The following is a 16,466-nucleotide window of genomic DNA, read 5'->3' as shown; positions in this document are numbered from 1 at the left end:
TACAAGAGGCAGGTAAATGTAGAACACGAAGAAAAATGTTTTCTCAGAAAGGCTGCTGATAAAATATGAAACCACCAGCTGAAAAGTGTCTGTGCTAAAATATTAAAAAATAAATAAAAGCAAATAGAATGTGTGTGTCTTAAAGGCACAGGCTATGGGCCTAAAGGCTAAAATATGGGTGCTCAATCCAGGCTCAAAAAGAAACCCACGACAACGCAGATACAGCATGACGAGGGGTTTTGCAGGCCTCCCTTACATACAATTTGTACAGAGGCGAAAGCATATCGAAAAACACAGGTATGTAGTGTGGAGCGGATGTGCAGGCCCCCCTTACACACAATATGTACAAGAAGGAAAGCATAGCCAATAAAACAGTTACAGAATGCGGAGTGGTTGTGCAGGCCCCCCTTACACACAATATGTACAGTGGTAAAAGCATACCCAGTAACGCAGATACAGTATGCGTAGCGGTGGCGCAGGTCTCCCTTACACACAGTATGTACAGTGGTAAAAGCATACCCAGTAACGCAGGTACAGCATGCGTAGCGGTGGCGCAGGTCTCCCTTACACACAATATGTACAGTGGTAAAAGCATACCCAGTAACGCAGATACAGCATGCGTAGCGGTGGCGCAGGTCTCCCTTACACACAGTATGTACAGTGGTAAAAGCATACCCAGTAACGCAGGTACAGCATGCGTAGCGGTGGCGCAGGTCTCCCTTACACACAATATGTACAGTGGTAAAAGCATACCCAGTAACGCAGGTACAGCATGCGTAGCGGTGGCGCAGGTCTCCCTAACACACAATGGGGCTTATTTAAAAGCCTCTTGCGCCGCCGGTGTGTCACTTTTTATATGGGAAAAAGTGATGCACCGGCGGTGCGTGGTGCTTGTAAATAAGCCCCAATATGTACAGCAGCAAAAGTGTTTCCAATAACGAACGTACAGCGTGCGGAGTGGAAGCGCCGGCCTCCCTTAGACACAATATGTACAGTGGTGAAAGCATATCTAATAATGCAGGTACAGCGTGCGGAGTGGAAGCGCCGGCCCGCCTCACACACAATATGTACGTCAGTAAAACCATACCCAATAACGCAGATACAGCATGCGTAGCGGTGGCTCAGGTCTCCCTTACAGACAAGGGGCTTATTTACAAGCCCCTTGTGCTGCCGGTGCATCACTTTTTATATGGGAAAAAGTGATGCACCGGCGGCGCGAGGGGATTGTAAATAAGCCCCAATATGTACAGCAGTGAAAGTGTTTCCAATAACGCAGGTACAGCGTGCGGAGTGGTGGCACAGGCCTTCCTTACACACAATATATACAGCGGCGAAAGCATATCCATTAACGCAGGTACAGCGTGTGGAGTGGATGCGCCAGCCTCCCTTACACACAATATGGACCCTGAACAACCACACAGCCTTCAAAAACGCCATCTGCAGACACCACCAACTCATCCGAACTGCCTAGAGAACCGCCTTCCAAGAACGCATCAACAGCAACGCACACAGCCACAAGGAGCTCTTCAACATCGTGAAGGAACTCTCCAACACCAGCTCCAACACCAATGACATCCCGCTATCACAAGATCTCTACAACTCCCTAGCCTCCTACTCACAGACATCCACAACAGCTTCAGCACTCAGACCCCCCCGGCAACCACCGACACCACAGACTCACCACACACCAGCCTCCTCCAAAGGTGGACCTCAAGAACTTCCGTCCCATTTCCATGCTCCCCTTCCTGGAAAAAGTCATCGAGAAGGCTGTCAACAGACAAATGACCCGCTTCCTCGAGGAGAACAGCACTCTGGACCCTTCCCAATCCGGATTCCGTAGCAACCACAGCACTGAAACTGCCCTCTTCACCACCACCGACGACATCAGACCCATACTGGACAATGGCAAAACCGCTGCCCTCATCCTCCTGGACCTCTCAGCTACATTCAACACCGTATGCCACCTCACCCTACGCACACGCCTGAGCAATGCAGGAATTTGCAACAGAGCCCTGGACTGGATCATCTCCTTTCTCACCAGCAGAACTCAGAGAGTCCGACTCCCTCCATTCTGCTCTGAAGCCACCAAAATCATCTGCGGTGTACCCCAGGGTTTGTCCCTCAGCTGCACCATCTTCAACATTTACATGGCTCCGCTCGCTAACATCCCCTGATCTCACAACCTCAACATCATCTCATGCGCCGACGACACCCAGCTGATCCTCTCCCTCACCAAGGACACTGCCAAGACCAACCTCCATGAAGAAATGAAGACCATCGCTGAATGGATGTAGAACAGCTGCCTCTAACTGAATTGTGACAAAACTGAGGTCCTCAGCTTCGGCTCCACCCCCTCCGCATGGGATGACTCCTGGTGGCCTACCACTCTCAGAGCCGCTCCTACTCCCACCAACCGCGCACACAACCTAGGATTCATCCTGGACTCCTCACTATCCATGACCCAGCAAGTCAACGCCATCTCCTCCTCCTGCTTCAAAACCCTCCGCATGGTTTGAAAGATCTACAAATGGATCCCCACGGAAACCAGAAGAACAGTCACCCAAGCCCTCGTAAGCAGCAAACTGGACTACGGCAATGCCCTCTATGCAGGAACCATGGGCAAACTCCAGAAAAGGCTGTAACGCATCCAGAACACCTCTGCATGTCTCATCCTGGACATCCCCCACCACTGCCATATCACAGACCACCTGAAAACTTGTACTGGCTCTGAGTCAACAAGAGGATTGCCTTCAAACTCCTCACCCACGCTCACAAAGCACTGCACAACACCGAACCAGAATACCTCAACAGACGGCTCTCCTTCTACACCCCGACCCAACAGCTCCGCTCTGCCGACCTCGCAACCACCCCACGCATCCGCAGAACTACAACTGGTGGCAGATCATTCTTGCACCTCGCCACGAAGGCGTGGAACACTTCCCACTCACCTGCACCAGACCAAAGACCTCCTTACCTTCAGGAGACTTCTCAAGACCTGGCTGTTCGTGTAGTAGCAGCCCCCCCAGCACCTTGAGACCCTCACGGGTGAGTAGTGCACTCTACAAAGTCCTTGATTGATTGATTAATTGACTGATTAGCAATCTCACAGGATAGGTCAAGCTACACACAGACCTCCAATCAGTTATTCTGCTGGTGTCTCTCCATCCAGGTGGGTGTTAGTCACCTCCTCTCCACCTCGGAAGGGCTTTCTTCCCGCCATGAAACACTATTGCCAGAAGTGAGGGGGCATACCCAGCCCTCCTGCCTCCTTTCAGGATCATTTGACCACCCAGTCACCTGGGGTTTTGTTATACCTTTAACCCAGAGCCGGCTTTACAGCAGTGCGACAGGTGCAGCCGCTCTGGGCTCTGACCTGGAGGCGGGGCTCTGACCTCAGGGGGAGGAGTGCTGTGTTTTGCAATAATTTAAGATTTTAAAGCACCTCCTGCAGAGTCCCTTGTGCATTCAGCTTTCCGGTAGCAATAAAAATGTCTAGATAACTCTTGCAATTAATGTTCCTGATAGAAAGAGGGATCCGAGGTTTGTCCAGTGACAGTTTTGACTCACCATAAAGTATTGCAGAGGGTTAATATGCCTGCTGCAAAGTACAGATCTGTATTTTATGTGCATGGCTGGATCATTAATAAAGCCAGTCTTTACCATCACTTTAAAACAAATTAAATATATGCGAGAGAGGAGCTATGGGGGGATGAGGGGCACTTTGCCAGGTGGTAGTGAGGGAATCTGAGGAGTGAGTTATTGAGGGGGTGGGGTCCAAAAAAGATTGTCACACTGGGCGCCACCAGTGCTAAAGCCAGCCCTGTTTTAACCTTTCAACAACCACATGAAGGTTAACAACATGGAGTCATTTAGGGGTCGCCAGGGGTCACAGCTGCGACCCCTGGCACTGCCTTTGCGACCCCTGGCCTCAAAGGTGTCAAAATCAGTGCCAGAAACACAGGGGCAGCTCGTCCTTATGGGGGTAAGTTAGGATCCACTTTCCTGGTTTTCTCTCATTTTTTATTACACTAATAGTGAATAATGTTATTCACTATTAGTGTAATAAAGATGGAGTACAATTACCTGCAATACATCCCTGTCTGGCATCTGAGGCAAATAAAAATGCTTTGAAATGTCTGCTGTGCGCGTGCCTGCGGGCGATGGTCTGGGAGAGAGTGTGGCTGTGTGTGTGTGTGTGTAAGCATGTGTGTGAGTCAAAGGTCGTGTGATGTCACTTCCCCTACCCCTTACATTTTTGAGAATTGGCGTTCACGGTTAACAATATGAGGGCATGCCGTCTGGTAAATACCGGGTCTAATCCACCACCTTCTCCAAGAAGTTCAAAGAGGTAGGAGGGTGGGGGGGCGTGTCTGTGTGTGTCTGTGAGTGTGTGTCTGTGTGTGTGCGTTTGTGTGTGTGTCTGTGAGTGTGTGTCTATGTGTGTGTCTGTGAATGTGTGTCTGAGTGTGTGTCTGTGAAAGTGTGTCTGTGCGTTCGTGTGTGTGTGTGGGAGTGTCTGTGTGTGTGTGTCTCTGTGTGTGTGTGGGTGTGTCTGTGAATGTCTGTCTGTGTGTGTCTGTGAATGTGTGTCTGTGTGTGTCTGTGAGTGTGTGTCTGTGTGTGTGTCTGCGAATGTGTGTCTGTGTGTGTCTGTGAATGTGTGTCTGAGTGTGTGTCTGTGAATGTGTGTCTGTGTGTGTGTCTGTGAGTGTGTGTCTGTGTGTGTGTTTGTGAATGTGTGTCTGTGTGTGTCTGTGAATGTGTGTCTGTGTGTGTGCGTTCGTGTCTGTGTGTCTGTGAATGTGTGTCTGAGTGTGTGTCTGTGAATGTGTGTCTGTGTGTGTGCGTTCGTGTGTGTGTGTGTGTCTGTGTGGGCATGTCTGTGTGTGTGTGTGTGTGTGTGTGGGCGTGTCTGTGAATGTCTGTCTTTGTGTGTCTGTGAATGTGTGTGTGTGTCTGTGAATGTGTGTCTGTGTGTGTGCGTTCGTGTGTGTGTGTGTCTGTGTGTGTGGGTGTTCGTGTCTCTCTGTGTGTGTGGGCGTGTCTGTGTGTGTGTGTTTTTTTTTTTTTTTTTAACTTTCAGGTTTTTAAAAGCTGGGGCCATGCTGCACACATCAGAGACAGTGTCAGCCAGACAAACTCAGACACCAAAAAATAAGTTGAGCTTGGAAGAACCCCTTAGAGAACAGGTGTTAGGGTTCTGAAGGTGTCCACTTTACCAGTGCTTAATTTGTGCTTGTTGTTTCCGGGGCTGAGCACCGGCACTTATTTTTGAGGGCCGGGCCTTATTCTTCTGCCTCAAGCATTTACTGCGAGCAAACGACACATATGAGAAAGATGGAGGAAGAGAAAAACGAAAGTCACAATAGGAAAAAGCAGAAAGCTACAGGAGTGAGCTGAAGGGGCAGGGGGTGGCTGTAAATGGATTAAAGAGGCCCGAGATGGCTTCAGGATTACGCCGCCTCAGTATTCCGTTTTCGCACATTTAGTTACAGCAGCCTCGTGTTTAAGAAGAGGGCTGTGGGCACCAGCACGTTTTTATTTACAAATTAAGCACTGCACTATGCTACACCCCTGATTTTTACTCCAGCCACCTGGTGGGGGTAAATCCGCTTCTTGGGCAGGAAGAGGACTGAATCACCGCCAGATTTGCTGATGATGAAAGAGAGCGCGAATCTCCGAGGGAAAAAATGCACCCACTGGAGAAAAAATATGTGCATCTGGACAGGAAATGCTATTTCTCCTGGGAGGAGTTATCTAGTGGGAGGAAGAGGGCGCTCCTTGGAATGTCACACGACCTTCTCAAGAACCCGCATTCGAGTCCTGCACCGGAGCAGCTTTCCATGTGTGATCCTGGGAATGTTTGTGCATTTCAGAATACAGTGGCCTGGCCCCTGGGTGTGAACTTCACCAGGCCTGTCCAGAAGAAGCTGACAGTGACTGACAGGGAGCAGATGTCCCAATGAAAAAAGAATCCTGTCGTTTCATCAACTTTTCTGGAAGGAGCTGATAAAGGGGTCGTCTGAGGGCGCATCGCCTGCATCCTCCTCTGAGACGCAAATGTCATCACGAGCGCTTCAGGCCTCTCTGCCAGAGTGAGGTGTCGGTGGGGGATCCCCTGAAACCCCTCTTATCCAGCTGCCTGCTAAATTAGATGAAGGCACCGCCTGCGGGCACTGACGCTGCTGCTGCGGATGGATGAATGGTGGTCGGAGGACCGGGTCCTCTGGGAGGCGAGAGCAGGACTTGTTGACATCCTCAGGATGGCACCGCAGCCTGAAAGGGCCAGGAATGTCTCTTAGCACTGGAAGGTGAAGACAGAAGTGAAGAAGTCAGAAAGTCTCACAGGAAGTCTGTGTCAGTAAGTGGGGACCACTCATCTACTACTGATGGCAGAGTGGGTGAGGGTGGTATCTTGGCACAAGCTCGGAACTCCGCTGTGTCCAATTGGATGGACCATTTTCTCGAACTGAGGCTAGAAACACAGATTTATAAACTTTGCATCTATAGTAGAGCAGATTTGCTCCACAGTAACGACAGAAAGGAATATGTTTTCAAGGTAATGGTTTATTAGCAAATGAGTAAAGTTGCAATTAGACATAAACCAAAATTCACCCCAATACAGCATAGATGAATATAATCCACGTGATGCATTTTTCAGGTTCCTACCAGGCAAGAACCAATCAAAACCCAATGTTCCTTTCATATTTTTTGTTGGCCTCCTTCTCACGGATAATACAATGCCAACTTGTCTCATTGCAACTATGGGTGGGCGAAAAAATCCCCTCCGGCGGCGGAGTTCACTGAGTTTTCCCCACTCTACGCTCAGCGCAGAGTTCTGAAAAAACTCTGTGAAGTGACGCAGAGCAGTTTTTTCTCGCGCTCGCCACCGTTAAGTTGGCGAGTGAAAAAAATTGCTAAGTTGGTGAGTTTGAGCAAGATTCCTGAACGCGAGAAGTCGCAGTAGGCCACGACCGCTCGTGATGAGAGAGCTGACGCTCACATTGAGGACACTGCCGCTTGAGTAGAAAATGTACTCGAGCAGCAGAAAGCTGTTCGTGCCCTCTGGCACTCCGCGTGATACCATTTGCACTGATTTTACAGGGCAGGAGAGACTCCTGGAGCTAAAAATCAACACGAACAGCACAACTTACCCAAAGTCTGCTGCTCGTGGAACTCCGTGTAGCGCTTGGTGAACTTTTTACGGCACTTCGCAGAGTTCCACGTAGCCCGCAAACTCCACCCAGGCTTAGTTGCGACTTTCACAGTATCCCTCAAAGGAATATTATTCACCTTCTCAGTTTCTCATGCTGTCCAAACAAACAAATTCCTACTCTACGACCTTTAAACTATAATCTAACAAAGAATGTCATTTCTAAATGAGCAGAGGGTGACCCTGATGCCTGAGAGTGAAAAATAAAGTTAAGCACAGGAAGCAGAAATGCAATGCTTATTTCAGAAAGTGCCTGGCACACAGGCCTACTCACGACCGTGGTAAGATGCAAATTTGCTAGCTATAATTAATCAAATACATAATTCATTTAGCTTACCTAAATAGAAAACAACATGTGAAATAATGTGTGAAACAATGTGTAAATGATAAAAAAATGGTGTGAAAATAACGTAGGCTATGGTTACCCGGGTTACAAATGAACATTTCATTAAGCAAAAATAAATGATGCTGACGCTCTGTCATCAGTACCCACAGAGAGTGAGCCTGGTGCCCTGTAACTGCAGAGCGCACTCATACATACACTATTTAAAAGGAAACATACTATAGATTAAAAGGTTGACCAGTACCTCTGGCATGTTTCCCCTCACATTAACTCCATGTAAGGCTTCTGGTCTGACTGACAAAAGGTGAATCCCTGGATAGATTCACTTGGATTTACACCTGCATTATACTGTCCACTAGGACACATCTGTTTGTATGACAAAAACTTTACTTTCCACTAATTCACCTCTGGGCTGACCTTTTACCCATCAGATCAGTTCTAGTTCAAAGTTCAGGTAAGGGAAGTAGATGCTTGCAATAATCGAATCATAGTGTCCATTTGTTAAATATCACAGGATATAATGGGATTTAGATTTCGGTGGACGGGATATCCCGGGATATCTGTTACCAGTGTGATGGAGTAACTCATCTGCCAATGTCTAAATCAGGCCCTCCGTCACATCTCTTGCTGCCTTGAGCACCGCATCCCACAACAGTCTGCATTATCGAGTTGCAAGACTAAGGAGTATATGGCTTCACATTGACATGGATCACATCCTTCTTCAAAGACCATTTTGGGGCGTGGCTCTGGCTCTTGTTTCAAGAGTTTCACTCTGGGGTTTCCCGGGCCTCTGCCCTAAGTCTCACCCCATCCAGCGTCCACATCTTCCCTCTTGCAGCCCATACTCACACCTTCAGTTCAAGGTTCTATGCTCACGCCGACGACACCCAAGGTCACCTTTCCTCATGCTAATGTGAGTGTAAGACTGAAGGTGCCCAGTGGTTACCTGGGTGACCGTACCGCACTAGGGTTCACTGATAAAAGGCATTCTAATCTTTGGTAATCTGCCTGGTCCGCTGCCCACTGGCTTTAGCGCCAGGGGCCACTCTATCCCAACAAGCTTCAGACAAAATCTAGGCATCTTTTTCTACAACAAATTTGTTGTTGATTCCTTTATTGGCAATGACTATTATCCAAAGGATTACTTCATTATTACCAGAATGTTCCAGAAAAACTGTTGTTCAAGGTCTAATCTGATTACAACACCAGAGGCTATTATTATCCACAAACTTTTAGTACTGCTTCAAACATGTAGCGCTTTAAAGAATAATAAAGCATCACTGACACATTGTTCCATTCTGTAATCTTCATATTAAGTTTATAAAGTGCTGTTGGGGAACTGCACTCCTCCTTTACCCGCTGCTCCTACAGATGTAGCCGTCATGGTGTTTCTACTAATTGCCTCCTCAGCGGATGTTTTACCTTTCTGTGTGATTGGCCTTTCTGGCTGGGTCTTCCAATCATACTCTATTTACGCAGTCATGTTTTATGTTTGCTTCCACTTTTTATTTTGGTTAAACATGTTATGTTTGTTTCCTACTCTTGCTTGAAGTTGCATTTTTGTGTAGATCAGAAAAACTTATTGAAAGCGTAATATTTACCAGATTTACAGAATCAAGTTGCATTAGAACTTGGCCTTTGAGGGACTTTTGCGATAAAAAGTTGAATCTGTTTGTTTTTCAGGAAGATTGTGAGCCTTTGAGGTAGATTTGTTTGTGAGCAGGCTGGCTTTCCAAGTAGACAACTAGCTCAGTTGGAGACCAGACCGCCGGGCAGTAACAGCAGATGCATTTTTGCAAGATCAACAAGGAATATGGTTTTCCTCTGTTTTGCAAAGATTTGGAGAATTTTGTTGAATTTACAAAGAGAGAAATACAAAATTGTTCTAGTAACTCTCTTCTGGACTTCACAGGTGGGACTTCCAAGGGTCATGGAAGAAACTTATTTGATACCAGTTTCAGAAGGTTTGAAGAATGGAAGTTCAACCTTCTTGTTTGTGAATTATCAGGGGTTCTGCAGATACTCAGGTCTTTCAGGAACAGCTAAGGATTGAAGGTGCTAGGAAAAGGCACATGAGAGTAAGGAGAAGATTATGAAGTTGGTGCGTGGAAAGGAACTTGGCTCCCGTAGCGGCTCCTATAACAGAGGTGGCATCTTTTTTAGTAGAACTGTCTCAATCAGGTGTATCCGGCAGGACTATTAATTGTTAAAGGTAGGTACTGTCAGCTGAGCACGCATTAGTAAATGACAGGACTATAGGAAGTGATGCTTCGATTCATATAAGGATGAAAGGAATTTGACTTAAAAAACACCTAGATCTTGCTAAGATTCCTTATGGGATGTGAATTCAGTTTTCAATGTATTTGTGACTTGGCCAACTAATACTTCTTTTTCTTTGAAGCACATATCTCAGAAATTAGCCTCCTTACTTTTCTTAAGCTCTTTTAAGAGGGCACTGGATGTTAACGCCCTGGAGATTTGTAACAGGTATTAGTCACCTGATGGTGCACATTTAGAAATTTGTAAAACAGCTAAGTCTATGGCCCTCATTTCAACATTGGCGGTAAGTGCTGCCTACCGCTGCAGTGACGGCCTCCAAAAGACCGTCGCCGTGGCTAACATCCGTCTCCCAAACTATGACCACAGCCGGATTACTGCCACAAGAAGGGCAGAAATCTGGCTGTGGCCATACTGGCGGACGGTGGTAAGGTAGCGCTGCTACCACCAGCAGCGCCATGCTAGTAGACCGCCGCCAGCCGTATTATTTCAAATAATATGGCCTGGTGGTGTTCTGCTGGTGGGCACTGCTGGCGGTAGCAGCGCCCTGTCCCCTCCCCAGCCGGAAGACCCCCTGGATGCAGGTAAGTTGGGTTTCCGACAGGGGAGGGAGTGTGAGGAGTGTTGTGTGTGTGGGGTTGTGTGCATGAATGTGTGAGTTAGTGCATGAATGTGAATGTGTGTGTAGTGTTGTTTGCGTGTGCATGTGTGAGAATGTGTGTATGAATGGAAATGTGAATGCGTGTCTGCGTGTCAGTATGAATGTGTGTACTGATGCGTGCATGAATGAATGGATGCATGCGTTAATGAATGCATGTATGCCTGTGTGAGTGCGTGTGTGAATGTGTGGTGTGTGCCTGCGAGTGTGCGTGTATGGGGGGATTGGAAGGGGGTGTAGTGTGGATGGATGGGGGTGGGGGGTGTCTGGGGAGTGTAAGGGGGTGGGTGGGCCTCCTACCAGTGACAGGGAAGGAATTCCATGTCACTGGGAGGGCCTACTGCCATGGTTTTTGTGGCGTTACAAACACCAAGAAAACCATGGCGGTAGGCAGGGTTAAAATGCCGCCGGCGGTACAGTAGCAGCCGCCGGGTTGGAGATTGTTATCTCCAGCCCGGCAGCTGCTACCGTAATGGCGGTCGGTGTGGTAAATTGGCGGGTTGGCTGCAGACAACCCGCCAATGTCATAATGTGGCGGTATGTACCGCCAGCCTGTTGGTGGTACTACCACCACATTATCACTGACCGCTGGGGTCAAAGTTGAGTGTGGTTAATTATATGAACATGCATTAGGAGAAAATTTTGGTGTATAGACCTGCAGTGAAGAACAGTTCTGGATTTCTTATGCGAAACCAGTTTACAGGCTTCAGCTCTGGAACTCATTTGATGTAGGTCTGCCGGCGTACACCATGGTTAAACTGCAGTGTATTCAGAATGCAGTCACATTTGAGTGCTTGATAAATACCATTCATTCATTGGTACCTTCAGTTGTAGAGTGGTATAGTCAGATGTAGACTAGTACAGTTAGATCTAAGTTGGTACTGCCAGCTGTAGATTGGTACAGTTAGGTTTAGGCTGGTACCAGCAGCTGCAGACTAGTACCATAACATGTAGAGTGGTTCAGTTGAGCATAGGCCAGTTCCATCAAGTGTAGGCTGGTACCATCTGGTGTAGACTGGAACCATCAGGTGTAGGCTGGTGTCATCAGGTGTAGACTGGTACCATGAGGTGTAGAATGGTACCATTAGATGTAGGCGGATGCCATAAGTTGTAGACTGGTACCATGAGGTGTAGAATGGTACCATTAGGTGTAGGCGGGTGCCATCAGTTGTAGACTGGTACCATTAGGTGTATACTGGAACCATCAGCCGTAGTACAGTTAGGTGAGACTGGTACAGTAAGTTCTAAACTTGTAAAGTTACATGTTGACTGCTATAGTTAGGTATGGTACAGTCGGTTCTAGTCAGGTGTAGCCTGGTGCACTCTGGTGTAGACTGGCATAGTTAGGGGTAGATTGGTACAGTTTATTGTAAATTGGTAGAATTAGGTCTACACCTGTAGTTATATTGGCTGGAATTGTGTGGACCTTTACAGTCAGATGTTCCTATCTTTTCCTTGATAGTGTTGCACCTTTTGGTATCCTTATATCTATGTACCTGTGTAAGTTGTATATCTTACTGTTAGGTGTTTGGTAATACAGGTGTATACCGATGCAGTTAGGCGTAGGCTGGTACAGACAGGTTTCCTCAGGTACAGTCAGGTGTAGACTTGTTGAGTCAGGTGTTCTTATGTTCTCGGTGATAGTGTTGCACCTTTAGGTGTCATTGTGCTATGTACCTGTGTAAGTTGTATATCTATTAGGTATTTTGTAATACAGGTGTAGACTGGTGCAGTTACGTATAAACCTGTACGGACAGGTGTCCTCAAGTACAGTCAGGTATAGACTTGAAGAGTCAGGTGTTCTTATCTTGTTCTTGATAGTGTTACACCTTTAGGTATCATCATTCTATGCACCTGTGCAAGTTGTATATCTGACTGTTAGGTGTTTGGTGATACAGGTGTAGACCTGTGCAGTTAGGTTTAGACCTGTACAGACAGGTGTCCTCGGGCACAGTCAGGTGTAGACTTGTTGAGTCAGGTGTTCTTATGTTCTCAGTGATAGTGTTACACCTTTAGGTGTCATTGTGCTACGTACCTGTGTAAGTTGTATATCTATTAGGTATTTTGTGATACAGGTGTAGACTGGTGCAGTTACGTATAAACCTGTACAGACAGGTGTCCTCAAGTACAGTCAGGTATAGACTTGAAGAGTCAGGTGTTCTTATCTTGTTCTTGATAGTGTTACACCTTTAGGTATCATCATTCTATGCACCTGTGCAAGTTGTATATCTGACTTTTAGGTGTTTGGTGATACAGGTGTAGACGTATGCAGTTAGGTATAGACCTGTACAGACAGGTGTCCTCGGGTACAGTCAGGTGTAGACTTGTTGAGTCAGGTGTTCTTATGTTCTCAGTGATAGTGTTACACCTTTAGGTGTCATTGTGCTACGTACCTGTGTAAGTTGCATATCTGTTTGTAAAGTGTTTCGTAATACAGGTGTAGACTGGTGCAGTTAGGTGTAGTCTAGAATAGACAGGTGTCCTCAGGTGCAGTCAGGTGTAGACATGTAGAGTTGGGGGTTCTTATGTTCTCCTTGATGGTGTTGCACCTTTAGGTGTCATTGTTCTATGTACCTGTGTAAGTAGTCCATCTGTTTGTAAACTGTTTCGTAATACAGGTGTAGACCTGTACAGACAGGTGTTCTGAGGTACAGTCAGGTGTAGACTTGAAGAGTCAGGTGTTCTTATCTTGTTCTTAATAGTGTTACACCTTTAGGTATCATTATGCTATGTACCTGCCTAAGTTGTATATCTGACTATAAAGTGTTTTGTAATGCAGGTGTAGACCTGTACAGACAGGTGTCCTCAGGTACAGTCAGGTGTAGGCTTGTAGAGTCGGGTGTTATTATGTTCTCAATGATAGTGTTGCACCTTTAGGTGCCATTGTGCTATGTACCTGTGTAAGTTGTACATCTGATTGTAAAGTGTTTTGTAATAGAGGTGTAGACTGGTGCAGTTATGTGTAGATCTGTACAGACAGGTGTCCTCAGGTACAGTCAGGTGTAGACTTGAAGAGTCAGGTGTTCATGTACCTGTGTAAGTTGTGTATTTCACTGTCAGCTGTTTCGTAATACAGGTGTAGGGTGGTGCAGTTAGGTGTAGGCTGGTACGGACGGATGTGGATTGTGCAGTCAAGTGTAGACCTGTACACTCAGGTGTTCCTCATCTTTCTCTAAATAGTGTATGTCATGCTATGCACCAGTGTAATGGTTGTCTGTTCCTGGTCACTGCCTTTCTTAAGTTTAATCTAGACACCTCTGTGCGCTTTCATGGCACAAATATGTTTTGTTTTCACTGTGACTGTTGTCCACCTGATACACACTGATTTAGAATGCCAAAACCTTTAGAAGCGCTCCTCGTGTCAGCACTATGTGGTGCCCCAGTGGGGCTTGTGTTCTGTTTGCTGCTCGATTCCTTTCTGCTGTGCCTGGCTCTTTAATAGGGATTTCCCCTTAGATTCTTCGCCTCTGCCCTCAGGGTGTTTCCTTCTTTGATCTGGAACTCACTGTCCTGGGGTTTCCAGTACTGCCAGATGTCTTCCTCCTGCTCCTAAATAAACGTTAATCTTCGTTGGCCGTGTCCTGCTTGGTTTATGTAACAGATATTAATATTATGTACATATTTGTGTTTTTTTCCTATACAGAGTTAGTAATGTTGCTGTACTGGTGGAAAATGCAAAATGTTACAAAAACTTTAGAGATTTAAAACGAGCATTTGAAATACAATGGGTCTTACATTTGCTCAAATTAGAGGTATTAGCGTTGTAAACTCCTAACCGGACTTTTCTTGCCATATAAATTCAAAATGAAAAGTAAAAAAGTTTCACATAAGTGAGCCAATTCACAGTGCCACGGCCACCATGAGCATCGGCGCGAAGGAGAGACACAAAAAGAAAAAGAAGTTCGCTCGCAGTCAAACGTATCGGCAAAAGTGCAATTAGCCATGTAACAGGGCGATGGCCAAGGTGGAAACAAAACCTCCCCAAGGAGGGACAAGCGTAAACCATTTACCAATGATAACAAAGGATTTTTGAAGAGCAAGTCCACGAGCGAGTGGTAGTGATGGGTGTGAGGTGGGCGTGGTTAAAAGCCCAGATACATACCAACACGTCAGAAAAGCAGAGCTTGTGTGTTGCTATGCTCGACCTAAAAATGATAAAATACTGATGAAATGCAAAAGACACGTTACTGACAGGTGAGCATGACGTGCTACATCGGTCAAACTGCTTAAAAAAGTATAGGATCTGTGATGCTGCATGCAAGAGGAGCGAGGTCAGTGAGCCTTGAGGGCGGGGTAAAAGGTGTGACCAAAAAAACAAAATATCCTGTAATTTGTTTTTGGTCTTTAACCGTCAGTTAGCTACATAAAAAAGTATGTGCAGCTTAAGTGAAAAATAAATTTAAAAAGTTGTTACTGAGGGGAAATGCACTATATATAGTACATTATGAAACCTCTATTGATGCACTGCAGAGGTCTTTGTGTAACCAGACAGCCAGCGCAGGAGGCTGGCTCTCTATACAGTGTACAAAAATGATGTGCACTGTGTAGACAATCTAAGCAACCCCACCTTGATATCTGGAGGTAAAAAGTGGACAACCTAATGCTCTGGTTTTGTGCTAGTATGGGCGAGCAAATAGAATTATCATGATGATCTGGCAATCATTTGTCGTACTCACAGTAGCAATAAATGAGGACACACGCTGAGAAGAATAACTCGAGACCAATTTACAAAAATAAGTCTGATCTTTATAAAGTTTTTAAGACCAAGAACATCAAACTCGGGTAACTACTTTTTAAGCTATGATTTTTCAAAGTTAAGAAAATGTTCTGTTTCTGTGCGTAATTACGCACCTCAGGAATCAATGGGAGAAAACTTTAAAATTGCATGTAAAATCAGGCAATGCACTCACAAGTATCACCTTCTATTTTTAGGTCAAGGTTGTCGAGATATCCTGTGACCCAGATAGAGAAGTTCGGGCAGTTTCTAGTGTTGGCGGGAGCAGCGGCTGAAAGTCTTGGAGATAGTGCAGAACGGTGAAGGGGACAACTTGGAAACACACTGCATAGATAGGCTTAATGGTAAGTGTGGTGGGTCCCCTTGAGTCTAGAGGTCACAAGGGTGTTGGGGACTCCTTGAGCACAGCTGGTTTGTTGATGCAGGGGCCAGAGAGGTCGGGTGCAGCGTGGATTGGGCAGCCAAGGGTTGCGCGTCCTAGGGTTTTTGGAGCCAGGGACAGGTCCCTTGTAGGGTGGACTGCAGGTCAGCAGGGCCACTCTAGGGGGTGGTTTTCAGGTGCCTTGAAGTCCCTTGACTGGTACGTGCTTCTGGTCCCTTTGGAGTCCAGAGTGGACTTTTCTTCTGGGTGTACGACATTGGAGGTCCAGTACCCTGGGCATTGGTACATCTCAGGCCCTGAAAGTCACAGTGTCACCAAACTTGGCACACTGGTAGACTTCACTAGTTTCTTGCCTGTGGGGTGCAAGGAGTGATGCCTTCACTCAAGGGGAGGTTATTGGCAAGGAGGTCCTCTGTTTTTTTTTAGAGTCTGTCCGTTGTCCAGTCGACCCCTCAGCAGTGATTGTCCAGTCCTGCAGGCAGGGGTTGGCTCCTTTTAATTCTTGCAGCAGGACTCCTGTTCTCGTGCCTCGGCTCTCCTTTGTCACTGGTCTTCTTGTGTCCATCGAATCTGATCTGCAGGTCTAGGGATGCCCACTAAATACTGCATTTAGTGGGAATTAGGCGGAGTACCTGGTACTGACCAATGGGCCACTTACCTTAGGGTGGCTATACCCATTATGTGACGACTTCCTGTGGAAAGAGGTCACCTCTCTAATCCTGATTGGCTATTTTCCTGCTATCCACGTTGGAGGAAAATAAAATGGAGTGGTCACCTTGCCTGCCACACCTGAGGGGTGGTGCAGGCTGAGAAGGGGCATTCTTCCCACCTTGAATACGTTTTCCTGTTGACTTTCTG

This window comes from Pleurodeles waltl, chromosome 3_1, assembly GCF_031143425.1.
Source record: "Pleurodeles waltl isolate 20211129_DDA chromosome 3_1, aPleWal1.hap1.20221129, whole genome shotgun sequence".
Classification (NCBI taxonomy): domain Eukaryota; kingdom Metazoa; phylum Chordata; class Amphibia; order Caudata; family Salamandridae; genus Pleurodeles; species Pleurodeles waltl.
This window is presented reverse-complemented; position numbering follows the sequence as displayed.